This window comes from Chiloscyllium plagiosum, unplaced genomic scaffold (assembly GCF_037043375.1).
Source record: "Chiloscyllium plagiosum isolate Xiang-an unplaced genomic scaffold, Cpla_swu_hap1 HiC_scaffold_32, whole genome shotgun sequence".
NCBI lineage: Eukaryota > Metazoa > Chordata > Chondrichthyes > Orectolobiformes > Hemiscylliidae > Chiloscyllium > Chiloscyllium plagiosum.
Genome location: NW_028270170.1, coordinates 23,977,320 through 23,992,789, shown reverse-complemented (window position 1 = coordinate 23,992,789; position 15,470 = coordinate 23,977,320).

Sequence of the window (15,470 nt, the reverse complement as noted above, 5' to 3'; positions counted from 1 at the left end):
TGGTGTATTTTTCTCTGAAGCCTTGTTCTTCCAAAAAGTTTATTAGTTCTGAGGTTAAAATAAGTGTTAAAGTCTTTCTGTGCCTCCTTAAATGTGTATGTTCTTTCTTTTATCTTTTTTGTGTAATCTGCTACACATTTTATACAAAAGTGTATTTACTTGTTCAGTTTCTGAATTATTACCCTGTTGAGAAGGTATTCTATAACTCGAATTGTTTTCTCCAGGATGTCCAATTAAATCTTCCTGCCCATATCATTCTTAATACCAAGGATTCCTGATATGAGTACATGTTTTATCATCATAAAGAATTTTGTATTGCAGTAAAGGCAGTTTCCTCATGTTTGCTTCTCATTGAATAGTGCAGCACAGGCACAGACTGTTTAGCCTACCATGTCTGTGCCAACTATGATGCTATTCTAAACTAATCCCATCCACTTCCATATGGCCCATATCCTTCTGTTTCCTTCAGACTTTACTCTCCCACCAAGTCATCATGTTTGGCGGGTTGATGGTGGGTGCAGGTGGGATGCTCTTCAGCAAGTCGTTGTGGATTTGATGGGTTGAATGGCTTGATTTAATGCTGTAGGGATTCTATGATTCTATGACAACCTGGTGGACTGTAGTGCCACATCTGAAGTTTCAAAAACATTTAGAGAAGTACATGAAGAGGAAAGTTTTGGAGGGATATGGGCCGGGAGCAGGCAGTTTAAGATTAGTTTAGTTTAGGATTCTGTTCGACATGGACTGGTTGGACCAAAGGGTCTACTTCTGTTCGGTCTGACTCTATGACTCTGTGTCATTCTTCAATGCAAAGCTGTTTTCTCATTTGACACTTGCATCTGTTGCTTTGACATTGACAGTATTTGACAGCATATTGGATTACATAAGGATGCATTCATGTGAGAGTGTGTTATCCTCAGCTATCGTGAGACTCTGCTTAGTAAAACATTGCGGGCTGATCAGCTGTGGATTCACTCGTCAGAGGTTTACTATCCGTGCATCACCAGATGATATGCACACTTCACTAACTTCTGTAATCCCCAATTCATGCAATCACAAATTTTGCTAAAGTGCAACTTCTTCCTACATTAAGTCCTATTTGATCATCATTCTTGCCTTTGCTAACTTCCATTCACTCTCTGTGTCCAGACGAACATACTTCAGAAACAATGTTCATAAATCCCTATCTCCCATTACAGTTCCATATGTCCTCAACCTCCTCCAGCCCCACACCTCAACCTGTACTATGTATCTCATGGACTCTGCCTTTTTATAGATTAGATTAGATTGGATTTCCTACAGTGTGCAAACAGGCCCTTCAGCCCAACAGGTCCACACTGACCCTCCAAAAAGCAACCCACCCAGACCCATTCCCCTATACCTAACACTATGGGCAATTTAGCATGGCCAATTCACCTAGCTGCACATCCCCTGTGGGAGGAAACCGGAGCAGCTGGAAAAAACCCACGCAGACACTGGGAGAATGTGCAAACTCCACACAAACAGTTGCTTGAGGCGGGAATTGAACTTGGGTCTCTGGCACTGTGAGGCAGCAGTACTAACCATTGGTCCCTCAATTTTTTTTTTCTTTTCCTTTAATTACCAAACCCTCTGGGCTTGACTATTTGGAACTCCCCTTCTACAGCATGCTATCCCACATCTCATCCCTTGTCTATTTTTAAAAAAATTCAACATACATATTATGCATTCTGCCATAACACCTACATTTTTAAGCTTCAACTTAGTGTCACCTTTTCTTTAAGTGCCTTAAAATATTTTACATCAATGGTGCTAAGTAAATGCAAGTTAGCTTTGTTTAATTTTTCTTTTCAAGTCGACAGCCAGTTCTCCGGACATTAAGAATTCTTGTTTGAATTAAGAAAAAATAAATGTATTTAATTTGATTGACAAAAGTTCCAAAACTAAAGTGATGTTCCTCGAGATTGCCTTGAGCTTCATAGGAATGCCACAAAAGGCCAAAGACAGGGAGATGAGAGAGGCAGCAAGATGGAGAATTAAAATGACATATGACTTGAAACTCTGGTCATGATTTCAGGCTGAATAGAGATGTTCTGCAAAGTGGTCACCTATCTGTGTTTGACTTCCCCGGTATATCCTTACAGATTTTTTGCATTAATTCTGAGCAACGTAACAGTGATCTTTTCTTCAGAAGAGTAGCAGACCGAGGCAGCTACTTTTTACAAACATGCAGCATAGAGTTATAGAGTTATATAGCACAGACACAGACCCTTCTGTCCTATTCGTCCATGCCGACCTGATACCCTTAATAATCTAGCCCCATTTGCCAGCATTCGGCCCAAAATACCTCTAAAGCCTTCCTATTCATATAACTATCCAGATGCCTTTTAAAAATTCTAATTATACCAGCCTCCACCACTTCCTCTAGCAGCTCATACCATCCCCTGCATGAAAAGATTGCCCCTTAGGTCTCGTTTAAATCTTTCCTCTCTCACCTTAAAGCTATGCCCTCTAGTTTTGGACGCCCCCACCCAAGGATAGGATTTTGGCTGTTTGCCTATCCATGCCCCTCATGATTTTATAAACCTCTATGTAGTCACCCCTCAGCCTCGACACTCCAAAGAAAATAGCCCCAGCCAATTCAGCCTGTCACCGTTGCTCAAACTCTCCTTTCCTGGCAACATCCTTGTGAATCTTTTTTGAACCCTTTCAAATTTCACAACATCCATGTGGGGACATGTTGAACATAAAGTTGAATTTGATGTTTATAAATCCATAGAGCAAATCTTCCATGGAACAAATTGCTTCACTGAAACGTATCTTCTTGCAAAGATAATTGCCAGACAAAAATTTAGGGGAGGCCAAATTAAGGGGTGGGAGAGGAGGCTGGGCTCTAGCACATGTAGATCATGGAGACTGTTGAGGTTATAACAGCTATTTCTGAATAATGCCAAGGAAATCATGCCTCCATTTTGAACTGAGCGGCAAGGAGGTAGGGCAGAAAGAAACAATAGCTGCTGGGTAGATCAATTTTTCCCAGTTAGAAAGGGACCTATCTCAGGAGTTAGCCTCTGTTTTGAACAGAGCAGCAAGGAGAGAGGGTGGAGAGAAGCAAGGGCTGCCAGGAAGTCTTTTAAGTGGGTGAGATCTAAATCTGAAATCCTACAGCATAGTGCCTCCCTCCCACCCACCTCCTCTAACTTTACTAAGAATCTGTAAACTCGGTAAGTTTTCAGGTTTTCTCTCTTTTTTTGTCATTTCTTCTCTTCCTTGTTTTGTCCTGTGTGGGCTTTCAGATTAATGGAATATGGCTGATAGAGCAGTTGCATGTTCCTCCTGCAGAATGTGGCAGGTGACAGACGTGACACATGTCTCTGCCGTGCACCCAACCCCAGCTCCTTGAAAACCGAGTTAGGGAACTGGAGCTGGAGCTTGATCAACTGTGGATCATTTGGGAGGCTGAGGGGGATAATTAGAGGATGTACAGGGAGGTGTTCACTCCTCAGTCACAGGATAAGGACGGCTGGGTTACAGTCAGGGGGAGGAAAGGGAACAGACAGACAGAGCAGCGATACCATGTGGCCATCCCCCTCAGCAATAAGTATACTGTTTTGGATACTGCTGGTGGGGATGGTCTATCAGGGGAAAGCCATAGTTGTAAGGTCTCTGGCAGTGAGCCTGGCACTGAGGCTCAGGAGGGAAGAGGGGAGAATAGAAAAGCACTAGTGGTAGGGGACTCGATAGTTAGATGTATTGACAGGAGATTTCTTGGTCAGGAACGGGACTCCCGGAAGGTACATTGCCTCCCTGGTACATTGCCTTCTGGGATGTCGCTGATTGGGTTTACAAAGTTCTGAAGGGGGAGGGTGAGCAGCCAGAATTCGTGGTATATATTGGCACCAATTATATAGCCAGGAAAGGAATTGAGGATTTGAAAAGTGACTACAAGAGCGAGGTTGGAGGCTGCAGAGCAGAACGAGTAGAGGAGTGATCTCAGGTTTGCTACTGGTGCCACGAGATAGTAAGGTGAGGAACAGTTCGCAAATGCAGCTGAACACATGGCTGCGCGGCTTGTGCAGGAGAGAGAGCTTTAGTTACTTAGATCATTGGGATGCCTTCCTGGGGAAGGTGGGACCTGTACATCATGGACGGGTTGCACCTGAAGTGGAGGGGCACAAATGTCCTGGGTGGGAGATTTGCTCATGTGGTTCTGGAGGGTTTAAACTAGTTTGGCAGGGGTGTGGGAACCAGAGCTACACATCTGAGAGGGGGATAGTTGTAGATGGGGCAGTGACAGGATGTAGTGAATCTATCAGGAAGGTTTTTCATGTGATGAAACAAAGGATTTGGTTAAAGTGTGTCTGCTTTAATGCAAGCAGTGTCAGAAATAAGAGTGATGAACTTCGAACATGGATCAGTACTTGGGAATATGGTGTTGTGGCCATAATGGAGACGTGGGTTTCACAGAGGCAGGAATGGTTGCTAGATATTCCAGGATTTAGAACATTTAAACAGAACAAGGAGGGTAGAAAAAGAGGAGGAGGTGTAGCATTGCTAATCAGAGAGTGCATCAGAGCTACAGAAACGTAGGTTGTTGAGGAAGATTTGTCTACTGAGTCAGTATGGGTGGAAGTTAGGAACAGCAAGGGAGCAGTCACCTCATTGGGGGTTTTCTTCAGACCCCTTAAGAGCAGTCAGGAGATTGAAGAATTCATAGGCTGGCAGATTTTGGAAAAATGCAGGTGTAGCAGGGTAATTATTATGGGTGACTTCAACTTTCCCAATATTGAATGGAACCTCCTTAGGGCACATGGTTTGGATGGAGTCGTTTTTGTCAAGTATGTTCAAAAGAGTTTCCTTACTCAGTATGTAGACAAGCCATTGAGGGGAGAGGCCATTTTGGATTTGGTGCTCGACAATGAGCCAGGACAGGTGTCAGATCTCATGGTGGGAGAACACTTTGGTGACAGTGACCATAACTGCCTCACGTTTATCATAGCCATGGAGAGGGAAAGGAGTAGTTACAATGGGAAGATATTCAACTGGGGAAAAGGAAATTATGACGCTATCAGACAGGAGTTGGAAAGTACTGATTGGGAGCAATTGTTCCACAGAAAGGTCACAGCAGACATGTGAAGACTGTTTAAGGAGAAGTTGTTGCGAGTGATGCACAAATTTGTTCCTCTGAGACAAGCAAGAAGGGGTAAGATTAAGGAGCCTTGGATGACGAGAACAGAGGAGCTTCTTGTCAAAAGGAAGAAGGCAGCTTACATAAGGTGAAGGAAGCAAGGATCTAACACAACTTTACAGGATTATAGGCTTGCTAAAAAGGAGTTCAGAAATGCACTGAGGAGAGCCAGAACGGGGCACGAAAATGGCTTGGTGGGAAGGATTGGAGAGAACCCAAAGACATTTTACTCATACCTGAGGAATAGGAGAATGATCAGGGAGAAGGTAGGGCTTGTCAGGGATACCATAGGGAATTTGCGCATCGAGTCTGAGCAGATAGGGGAAGTCCTAAATGAATTTTTTGCTTCAGTTTTCACTAAGGAATGTGACCTTGTTGTGAATGAGAACTTTGTGGTGTTGGGGGATAGGATTGAACAAATCAAGATTGAGGAAGTTGATGGACTGAAAATTTTGGCAAACATTAAGATTGGTAAATCCCCAGGGCCAGACCAGATTTATCCGAGGCTGCTCCGGGAAGTGAGAAAAGAAGTTGCTAAGCTGCTGACGAAGATCTTTGCTTCCTCATTCTCTGCAGGAGTCGTACTGGAGGATTGGACAGAGGCAAATGTTGTTCGTCTTTTCAAGAAAGGTAATAGGGAAATCCCTGGCAATTACAGACCAGTCAGCCTTGCATATGTCATCAGCAAGGTTTTGGAAAGACTTCTAAGGGATAGGATTTATGACTGTTTGGAAAAGCATAGCATACTTAAAGGCAATCAGTATAGTTTTGTGAGGGGCAGGTCATCCCTCACAAATCTTACTGAGTTCTTTCAGGAGGTGATGAGACAGGTTGATGAAGGTTGAGCAGTGGATGTGGTGTATTTGGACTTCAGCAAGGCATTTGATAAAGTTCCCCATGGTAGACTCATTCATAAAGTCAGGAGGTATGGGATACAGGGAGATTTGGCTATTCTGTCTCGATTCAGAATTGGTTGGCTGACAGAGGCAGAGAGTGGTTGTAAATGGAAAGTATTCTGCCTGGACATCAGTGGTGAGTGGTACCTCTGGCTCTTGGGCCTCTGCTCTTTGTAGATTTTATAAATGACTTGGATGAGGAGGTTCAGGGGTGGGTTAGTAAATTTACCGAAGACACAAAGGTTAGAGGTGCTGTTGATAGTATCAAGGGCTATTGCAGGCTGCAGCGCAACATTGATAGTATGCAGAGCTGGGCTGAGAAATGGCAGATGGAGTTCAACCTGGATAAATGTGAAGTGATGCATTTTTGAAGGTCGAACTTGAATGCTGCGTATCAGATTAAAGACAGGACTCTTGGCAGTGTGGAGGAACAGCAGGATCTTGATGTTCAAGTGCATAGATCCCTCAAAGTTGCTACCCAAGTGGATAGGGTTGTTAAAAAAGCATATGGTGTTTCAGTTTTCATTAACAGGAGGATTGAGTTTAAGAGCTGCGAGGTTTTGCTGCAGCTCTACAAAACCCTGGTGAGACCCCACTTGGAATAGTGTCCAGTTCTGGTCGTCCTACTATAGGAAAGATGTGGATGCTTTGGAGAGGGTTCAAAGGAGTTTTACCAGGATACTGCCTGGACTGGAGGGCTGTCATTTGAGGAGAGGTTGACTGAGCTTGGACCTTTCTCTCTGAAGAGAAGGAGGAAGAGAGGTGACCTAATCGAGGTATGCAAGCAAATGAGAGGCATGGATAGAGTCAATAGCCAGAGACTTTTGTCTAGGGCAGGATTGATTGTCACAAGGGGTCATAGTTTTAAGATATTAGGAGGAAGGTATAGAGGAGACATCAGAGTTAGGTTCTTTACGCAGAGAGTTGTGAGCGCATGGAATGCATTGCCAGTGGTGGTGGTAGAAGCAGAGTCATTAGGGACATATAAGCGACTGCTGGACATGCTCATTGACAGCAGTGACTTGAGGAGAATGTAGGTTAGGTTATTTTATTTTACATTCGGATTAATCCTTGGCACAACATTGTCGGCCGAAGGGCCTGTTCTGTGCTGTACTTTTCTATGTTCGATGTTCTAAGTGATTGAAGTGGCCCTTTACCTGTCCTCTTGAGTTCTGAAAATTGCAAATCTTTCAAGAGGAATGTGTTTCAAGATTGGATTTTTGCTTTCTCAGTCTTGTGGATCAACATTCCTATTGAGAGTAAGATGATCCTTTGAAACAGAATTATTTATCATTTGAGGTGCTCTGCAGTGCATTCCATAATTGAAAGTAACCAATGCACTCTCTTATCTCAGTATGCTACCATCAAATAAACTTATTGCTCATTTTGTAACAACCGAATTTCTGGCAGAAAAACCATTTATTGAAGACAGAACATCTTCTGAAGGGAAATGTTAGTCAGGAATAGTAGCAGTTTTCATTAAGTAGCTGTTGTACATTTTGTTTGCCTCTGTTATGTCTGTTTTCTCTTTTCTGAAGTTTGCCTCACATAGGCAATTCCCCTATAGCTTGGTAAAAGATACAAAGCTACCTATTGTTATAGACAAAAGCCAGAGAAAGAAAGTTAATCCTCTGTGAACAAAATTCCAGACACATGAACTTTGATGAAAGGCCTGGAGGTGAAGCCAGCCTGGACTTGTTATGGAGCAGCTGTTTTGCAACTTGAGGGCCAGGTCCACAGTAAACTTCTAATACACAGAGTTAAACCATTTTCAACAAAAGCGGTTTGGATGAAGTCACTTCCGAGATATGTAGGTCAACTTCATTAAACTGAAGTAGTATTCATGTTCTAATAATCTTGACACTACGTCAAAAAAGGCAGATAACTTTCTTTTTAAAGAGGATTTACAACAATAACTCTGTTTTCTCTTCACAGATGCTGCCAGACCTGTTGACTTGCTCCCTCCCTTCTTTTTGTTTCTGTTTGAAGCAGAAAAGTGTTTATTTAAAATAGAATAAGGAGATAATTGTATGTAAACATTAAGGCAAACACATGCTTGTTTTTCCAGTTTGAATTTCATTTCATAACATTCCACGAAATAAATGCACGGAATGGAATCTCTCTGGATCCTGAATAACATGGGCCATGATAAAAACTTTTAAAGGATTGTTTGCAAAGTCAATAAACCTTTTCTCGATATGGAGCCCAACAAGTTACCATTTTCCAACAAATTCAAGAAAGGAAATTCTCACTGGTGAATGGTGATTAATAGAGATTATCACGCATTATCAACCTCATTATTACTTAACCTCACCTCATTAATGTGAACTCTCCTGTTATAGAGGCATAGAGATGTACAGCACAGAAACAGATCGTTCAGTCCAATTGTCAATCCTGAACAGAAATCCTAAATTAATCTCATCCCATTTGCCAACATTTGGCTCATATCTCTCTAACCCTTCCTATTCATATACCCATCCAAACTTCTTTATATGTTGTAATTGTACCTACTTCCACCACTTCCTCTGGCAGTTCACGCACCATCTTCTACGTGGCCTAGCCAATGTCCTGTACCACCACAACATGATATCCAACTCTTACACCCAATGCATTGACGAACAAAGTTAAAAATCACACAACACAAGGTTATTGTCCAACAGGTTTATTTGGAAGCACTAGCTTTCGGAGTGCTGCTCCTTCATCAGATGATTGTGGAGAAAAAGATTGTAAGACACAGAATTTATAGCAAAAGTTTACAGTGTGGTTAACTGAAATTATACATTGAAAAAAATCCGGATTGTTTGCTAAGTCTCTCACCTTTTACAATGACCATGTTGGTTTCAGTTCTTTCATATGTAAATCACAAAATCTTAATCTTACCTGGATTCATGCAATTTTTGAGCAAAGCAAGAAGTAATTCTGCAAGTACAAATTCACCCCACAAACTTATATGTGTATGTGTGCATGTGGGTGTGTATATGTGTGTGTGTGTTGGGGGGGGAACGTTATAAGTGTCTGTGTGTGTGTGTAGTGTGTGTGAGTGAGTGTAAATGGGTTTAAGTCTGTGAGAGGGTGTGTGTGAGAGTGTGTGTGTGTGTGTACAGTGCAATGGGGCCACCTGTAGTGTGACATGAACCCAAAGTCCCGGTTGAGGCCATTCCCATGGGTACAAACTTGGCTGAAAATGTGTTGCTGGAAAAGCGCAGCAGGTCAGTCAGCATCCAGAGAACAGGATAATCGACGTTTCGGGCATAAGCCCTCCTTCAGGAATGAGGCCTACAGAACTTGGCTATCAGCCTCTGCTCAGCCACTTTTCATTGTTGCCTGTCCCGAAGTCTGCCTTGGAGTGGCCAAGCAGAGGCTGATAGCCAAGTTCGGTACCCACGGGGATGGCCTCAACCGGGACCTTGGGTCCATGTCACACTACAGATGGCCCCATTGCACTACACACACACGCACACACACACACACACACACACAGACACACACAGACACACACACATACTCAGACCCTCTCTCATACACTCGCACTTAGACTCCCACACACACCCTCTCACAGACACTTATATCCGCTCCCCCCACCCCACACACATACACACCCACATGCACACATTTTCATATAAGTTTGTGAGATGAATTTGTACTTGCAGAATTACATTTTACTTTACTCAAAAACTGCATGAATCCAGGTAAGATTCTGTAAATCTGTTTTTTAGATTAGAATCAGTCTGACCATTGTGGCACAGAGAGCCTCACAGGGTGTTAACACCTTCAATACCTTCTCTGAGCCGACATGAGACCAATTGTCAAAGTACACTTGAGAATGTAACTTTTAAAAAAGGTTTTGGGATTTAGATATAAAAGAATTGAAACCAACATGGTCATTCTAAATGATGAGAGACAACAAACAATCCGTGTTTTTTTCAATACACTGTATATAATTTCAGTTACAGCACACTGTAAACTTTTGCTATAAATTCTGTGTCTTACAATCTTATTCTCCACAATTACCTGATGAAGCAGCAGTGCTCTGAAAGCTAGTACTTCTAAATAAACCTGTTGCACAATAACCTGGTGTTGTGTGATTTTTAACTTGGTCCACCCCTTTCCAACACCGGCGTCTCCAAATCTTGACAAACAAAGGCAAGCATGTCAAAGTGAGTAGCTTGTGACTGCAGCTTGCATCTACAACATGCAATAATAGCATACTGGGTAAATGGACTGAATGTATATCAACCATCTCACAAAGTTGAAAGGTTGTAGTCCTCAGTCAAAGTCAAGGAGGCTACTGTCAGTGCAGGGTAATTATACTATCAGTAAAAAGTAACGTCTACGATTAGTCCCGGGCCTTGGACATGGTCAGACACCCATTTAGAACTGTCAACAGGATCAGGAGAAGGTGAGGACTGCAGATACTCGACATCAGAGTCAAAACGTGTGGTGCTGGAAAAGCACAGCTGGTCAGGTCGCATCCAAGGAGCAGGAGAGTCGACGTTTTTCGCATAAGCCCTTCATCAGGAATTGCACATTCCTGATGAGGAGCTTATGTTCGAAATATCGACTCTCCTGCTCCTCGGATGCTGCCTGACCAGCTGTGCTTTTCCAGCACCACACTTTTTGACTCTGTCAACATGATCAGTCTCACTACAGTCCAGGGAGCAGACCAAGGCCAGGCCTATAACTCCAATACAACCCGTCAGCAGATCAATGGATTGTAATTTGGAGAAGTGCTCAGAGATTGGTCAGGGGTCTGGTCAGTCATCAATTGGGGCTGTCTGTCTAGGTCAGTTGGGGATAGGGTACAGTCTGTCCTGAGGGAGCAGTGGAATGAACATCACTTGGATATGGTTTCAGGGGGCAATGTTGCCATGTTTATGTCCAGTATTGAACAATGATAAGATGCTGAGCTGCAGTGAACATGAGGATTTAAAGAGGGAAGTAAGATGGGAAGTGGGGCTAAGGACAGTGACCCATGTGGCTTACTGCTTAAACAGTGATAGGTGAATGAAATTACAGTCATAGGTGCAGGATAGTGTCCCTGAGCAGCTGGAGCTGTCAGGAGGGTTGCTTTGTGGCTACTGTGCCATTACCTGCTCATGCTTGACTGGATACGCTGCAGTATTTCCAAGATGGTGTTGGTACCAGGGACACTGGTGCGTTCTGGATGTGACTATATTGAGCGCAGAATTGCACTGGCATTAGTGACATTGGGGTGTGGTAGTAGTTAATAAGGTGGGTTTGAGATGACTATGTGGGAGAACACATTATGTCTCACAGAGGAAAGCAGTCCATGAAATCTGACGAAAGTGACACTTTGCCAAACTATGGGGACATTTAAACTTTAGAATGCAATCTTAACTCATTCTCGGGGGGCATTTTGTTAGTCTTAGAAGTTATTCAGGATCATTACTTACAATTTATGAAAGCTTTAGTGATTTATGAAGAAGGGATTAAACAGTAGAGGTTGAGAAGACAGGCTTTTTTGTGAAAGATAGACTCAAGGACATGCTTGTTATCAAATACACTTGATTGCGTGTTAGCAACGAGCTGCAGTCACGTTGACATGGTAGGCATGTCCCACTCCTTTGTGATCTAAAGCCGTTCTAACCACAACTTCCTATGTCGTCATTGCAGTGGGTGATGCTTATGATATGCCTCAATATTAACCCTTTCAAACCCATATTCAACAATTTCCAATTATTCCCTTCAATGCTGCACCGTTCCATTCTTCAATAATGATGGGTAAAGGGGGAAGTACATCATTCTGTGAGTTCCTTATTTCAGGCCTACAAATTCTTTAATGCAACAGTGATTTTAAGGGAATAAGATAAGCACGTTAGTGCCAATAAGGCAAATGGTGGTGCAGTACTGGTTCAAGCTTTTCCATTTCCATCCTGAACATGCATCACATCTACATAAAGTCACCAGGATCTGAAAACATTCGGGGCAGAGTGTTGAAAAACATTACTACAAAGACAGTGGATACGTGTGTGTGAAGCTTTCAAAATTCCATTAAATCTGCAACTTGGAAGCTTGGCAGTTTCAGATTGGAATGTTGCAATTTAATCTTGCTGTTTAAGGAAGGAGGCAAATAGAAAAGAGGGAATGACAGACTTGTTAGCCTGATGTCTGCAGCAAGGAAAATACTAAAATCTATTATAGAGGTTGTGATGACTGAATATTAGATAATAATTGGCTGATTGGACAGAGTTAACATTGATTTATTAAGAGAAAAACAACTTATAGGAATCTGATAGACTTTGGATGGAGTAGTTGGATTTCCAGAATGCTTCTAATAAAGTCCGATACAGGAAGTTATCAAATAAAATTGAAGCACTTGGGATTGAGGGTAATATGAGTATGGATTGGCTAACAAGTGGAAAGCTAAGAGTAGGAACAAATAGGTCATTCCCAGACTGGCAGGCTGTGAATAGTGGGATAGCTCAAGACTCGATACTTGGGACCCAGCTATTCATAATCCATATCAATCATTTGGATGTGAGGACGAGGTCAGGTGACCTGGGTTCAAGACCTGCCTGCTCCAGAGGTGTGTTGTAACACTGCCTGAACAGGTTGATTAAAAATGTCAATTTTGATATGTAGTTATTAGGACCATCAGGATCCAGAAACACTCACAGGATTCCTGTGAGGGGATGAAAAAGTGGAGCATATCACTGCAGACACTGGACACTGCAATGAAAACAAATACTGCTGAAAATCACAGCAGGTCATGCAGCGTCTGTTGAGAGAGAGCAAGCTCATGTTTCGAGTCTAGATGACTCTACATAAGAGCCCAGTTCTGATGCAGAGCGAATGTTTCTCCTGGCTGTCATAGCCCAAACCAGGGTTTTCAATCTCATGAATAAAAAGCAAGCCACTTAAGACTAATTATGGGAAGATCCTTCATTCAGTGGGTGGTGAGTTTTGGAATTCTCTATCCCAATGTATGTGGAAGCTTAGTCAAAGATAGAGCTTGATAGATTTCCAGTTATAGGAATAATGTTAGAATATGACAATGATATGGTGTAAATGACCAGCCATGATCAAGAGTGACAGGGCACGCTTGGGGACTGAATAGCCTAATCCTACTTTTGTATTTCTATAATTTCATGAAAGTATCTTTTCATTATCAGACTCATACAACGTGCTAAAGCAGTTCTTTACTTGCTCTGTGCTGTTTATGCCCTTGATGCTTTGTCTAGATTCTCCCTTTTACTTCAGTACTGGCAATACTGTCAACAGGAATTCATTCATTTTTGCGACCACCACCCTCATCTCAGCACTATTTCAGGTGAACAAAGTGCACCAATAAGGGCAGTGCTCCAGTACTTAAAGACGTCAACAAAAATGAGGCCTAGGTTAATGGCAGCAGAGGTTCTCTCAATATTCACAATCAAAAAGCTGACCAATGGCCAGGAAGACATCGATTAGGAGATAAAATAAAGAAAAGAATTAGTAAGGGAGAAACGGCGGCAGACATAAGAAGTGAAAGAAAGAACAAAGTTCATATAGAAAAGCTGAATCAGACTTGGTTGGACCGAGTAATGGACAAATCTTATTTCTGGCTGGCACGGACTAGTTCTTTTAATAGAATAGAAATCACCAGAAAGGAACCAACCTTTGAACTTCTACATCTGGAGAGAACTAATCTAATAGATCAGCTTGGAGGTTGTTGGTTCTGTGCCTTAAATCATTTCCTGCATGAAATCTGTACACACCAGAAAATGTAGTGCCTGTTCTGTAAGAGGTGAGCAATCTTGAAGAAGTCACAAATGAAAAGAAGACTTTTGAAAAGCGAGTGAATTAAGATATATTTGTAGGCAAGACGAGAGGGCAGGTGAGCTGCTTCTGGCTCCATAGTCAGGTGGAAAAACAAAAGCCGAAAACAGAAATTGCCGGAAAAACTCGTTCTGAGAAAGGGTGACTTGACTTGAAACACTAACGCTGATTTCTCTCTACAGGGCTGCCAGACCTACTGACCTTTTCCAGCAATCTCTGTTTTTTTTTTGTTTCTGACTTACAGCATCTGCAGTTCTTTCAGTTTTTATTAAAAATGGAAGCTGTCCTGTTGGATAGCATTTGAACTTAGCAAGCACTGAATGAAGCATTGGTACATCAAGAACAAGTCCTCCTTGAAGCACATTGTTCTTCCAATGTTCTTGACATGCACCCTCTGATAAGGCACACTTTCCACTGAAAATGTCAACACACTACCAGTCACCACTTACTGGGCTGAATTTCTAGTTTATATTGTCTATATTTACAGTCTTCAATTTCACGAGCTTCCATTGAAAAAGATAAAAGACATTCCCATAAGTTCACTTGATCCAGGGTGAGCATTTAGTTTTCATAGGAATTTTTAAAAAATCCATTCCACTTTCAGTGAAGTTATTTATTCATTTATTTGTTATTCCCTCAACAAAACTGAACATTATTTTTCTGGCAACGGTTGATATCTGTTTAGTGGCTAAACCGTAAATAACTGTTTTTTTTACAGTGTTGAAAACCAATGGATCCTGCTGATATGGGGCATATACTTTGGCTTTAACCACGCACTCACTTAAGAACCCTTCAAACAAACTTCAGACCAAAACTTGGACTGAGATTCATTCTGACCTGAGGAGGAAATATTTGTCTGTGATCTCTGGCAGCTCTCCTGACATCTAGTATCGTGCCAGATCCCACCAACCGAGAACTGTTTTAACACCCTGCATGAGATTTTCCATGTTTTAATTTAAGTCCTGCCCCCTCTATCAACAAATAGGCCAGCTGACGATTTGTTTTTTAACTCTTGGTATCAAGTAGCCAAACACAGAAGAGGCAAATTGTTCACACCAATACAAAGTGTACATATATCTGTGCATTAGATCTCCACATCAATTTATGCTTATCAGTTTTGAAGAACGCCTAAATTTGTCTCACTCACACTTCCTTACAGAGCCCAGTTTGAAGAACTTTCATCATTGATCGAGTTATGTTACTTAATTAAGTGGAACAATCAAAAAACACATAAGTAAACTCCAGTTGCCAGATACGTCAATGCCTAAGTAGATGTAGAAATGTATTGTTAATATTCCTTTATCAAAATGTTAACGTCATCAGGAGAACAAATATAAATAATGAATGCTGGGAAGGAAAGGAAGGAGGAAGATAGTAGGGAGGATGGAAAGAAGCGAGGATGGTGTTCTACTCATTTCAAAAGTATCTAAATAATAATCATTTAAATTAATCAGTGTTCTTGGAAGGAAACATATTGTCAGTTGGCAAATTACTGCAAATAATAATCAGTTAATCAGCTTTTATGCTGTTGGGTAAGGGATGAGTGTTGGCTGCCATCTTGAGAGAACTCTCTTCTCTTCTATGAATCTTGATTTTTTTTTTTATGTGCACTAATGTGGTCCTTGATT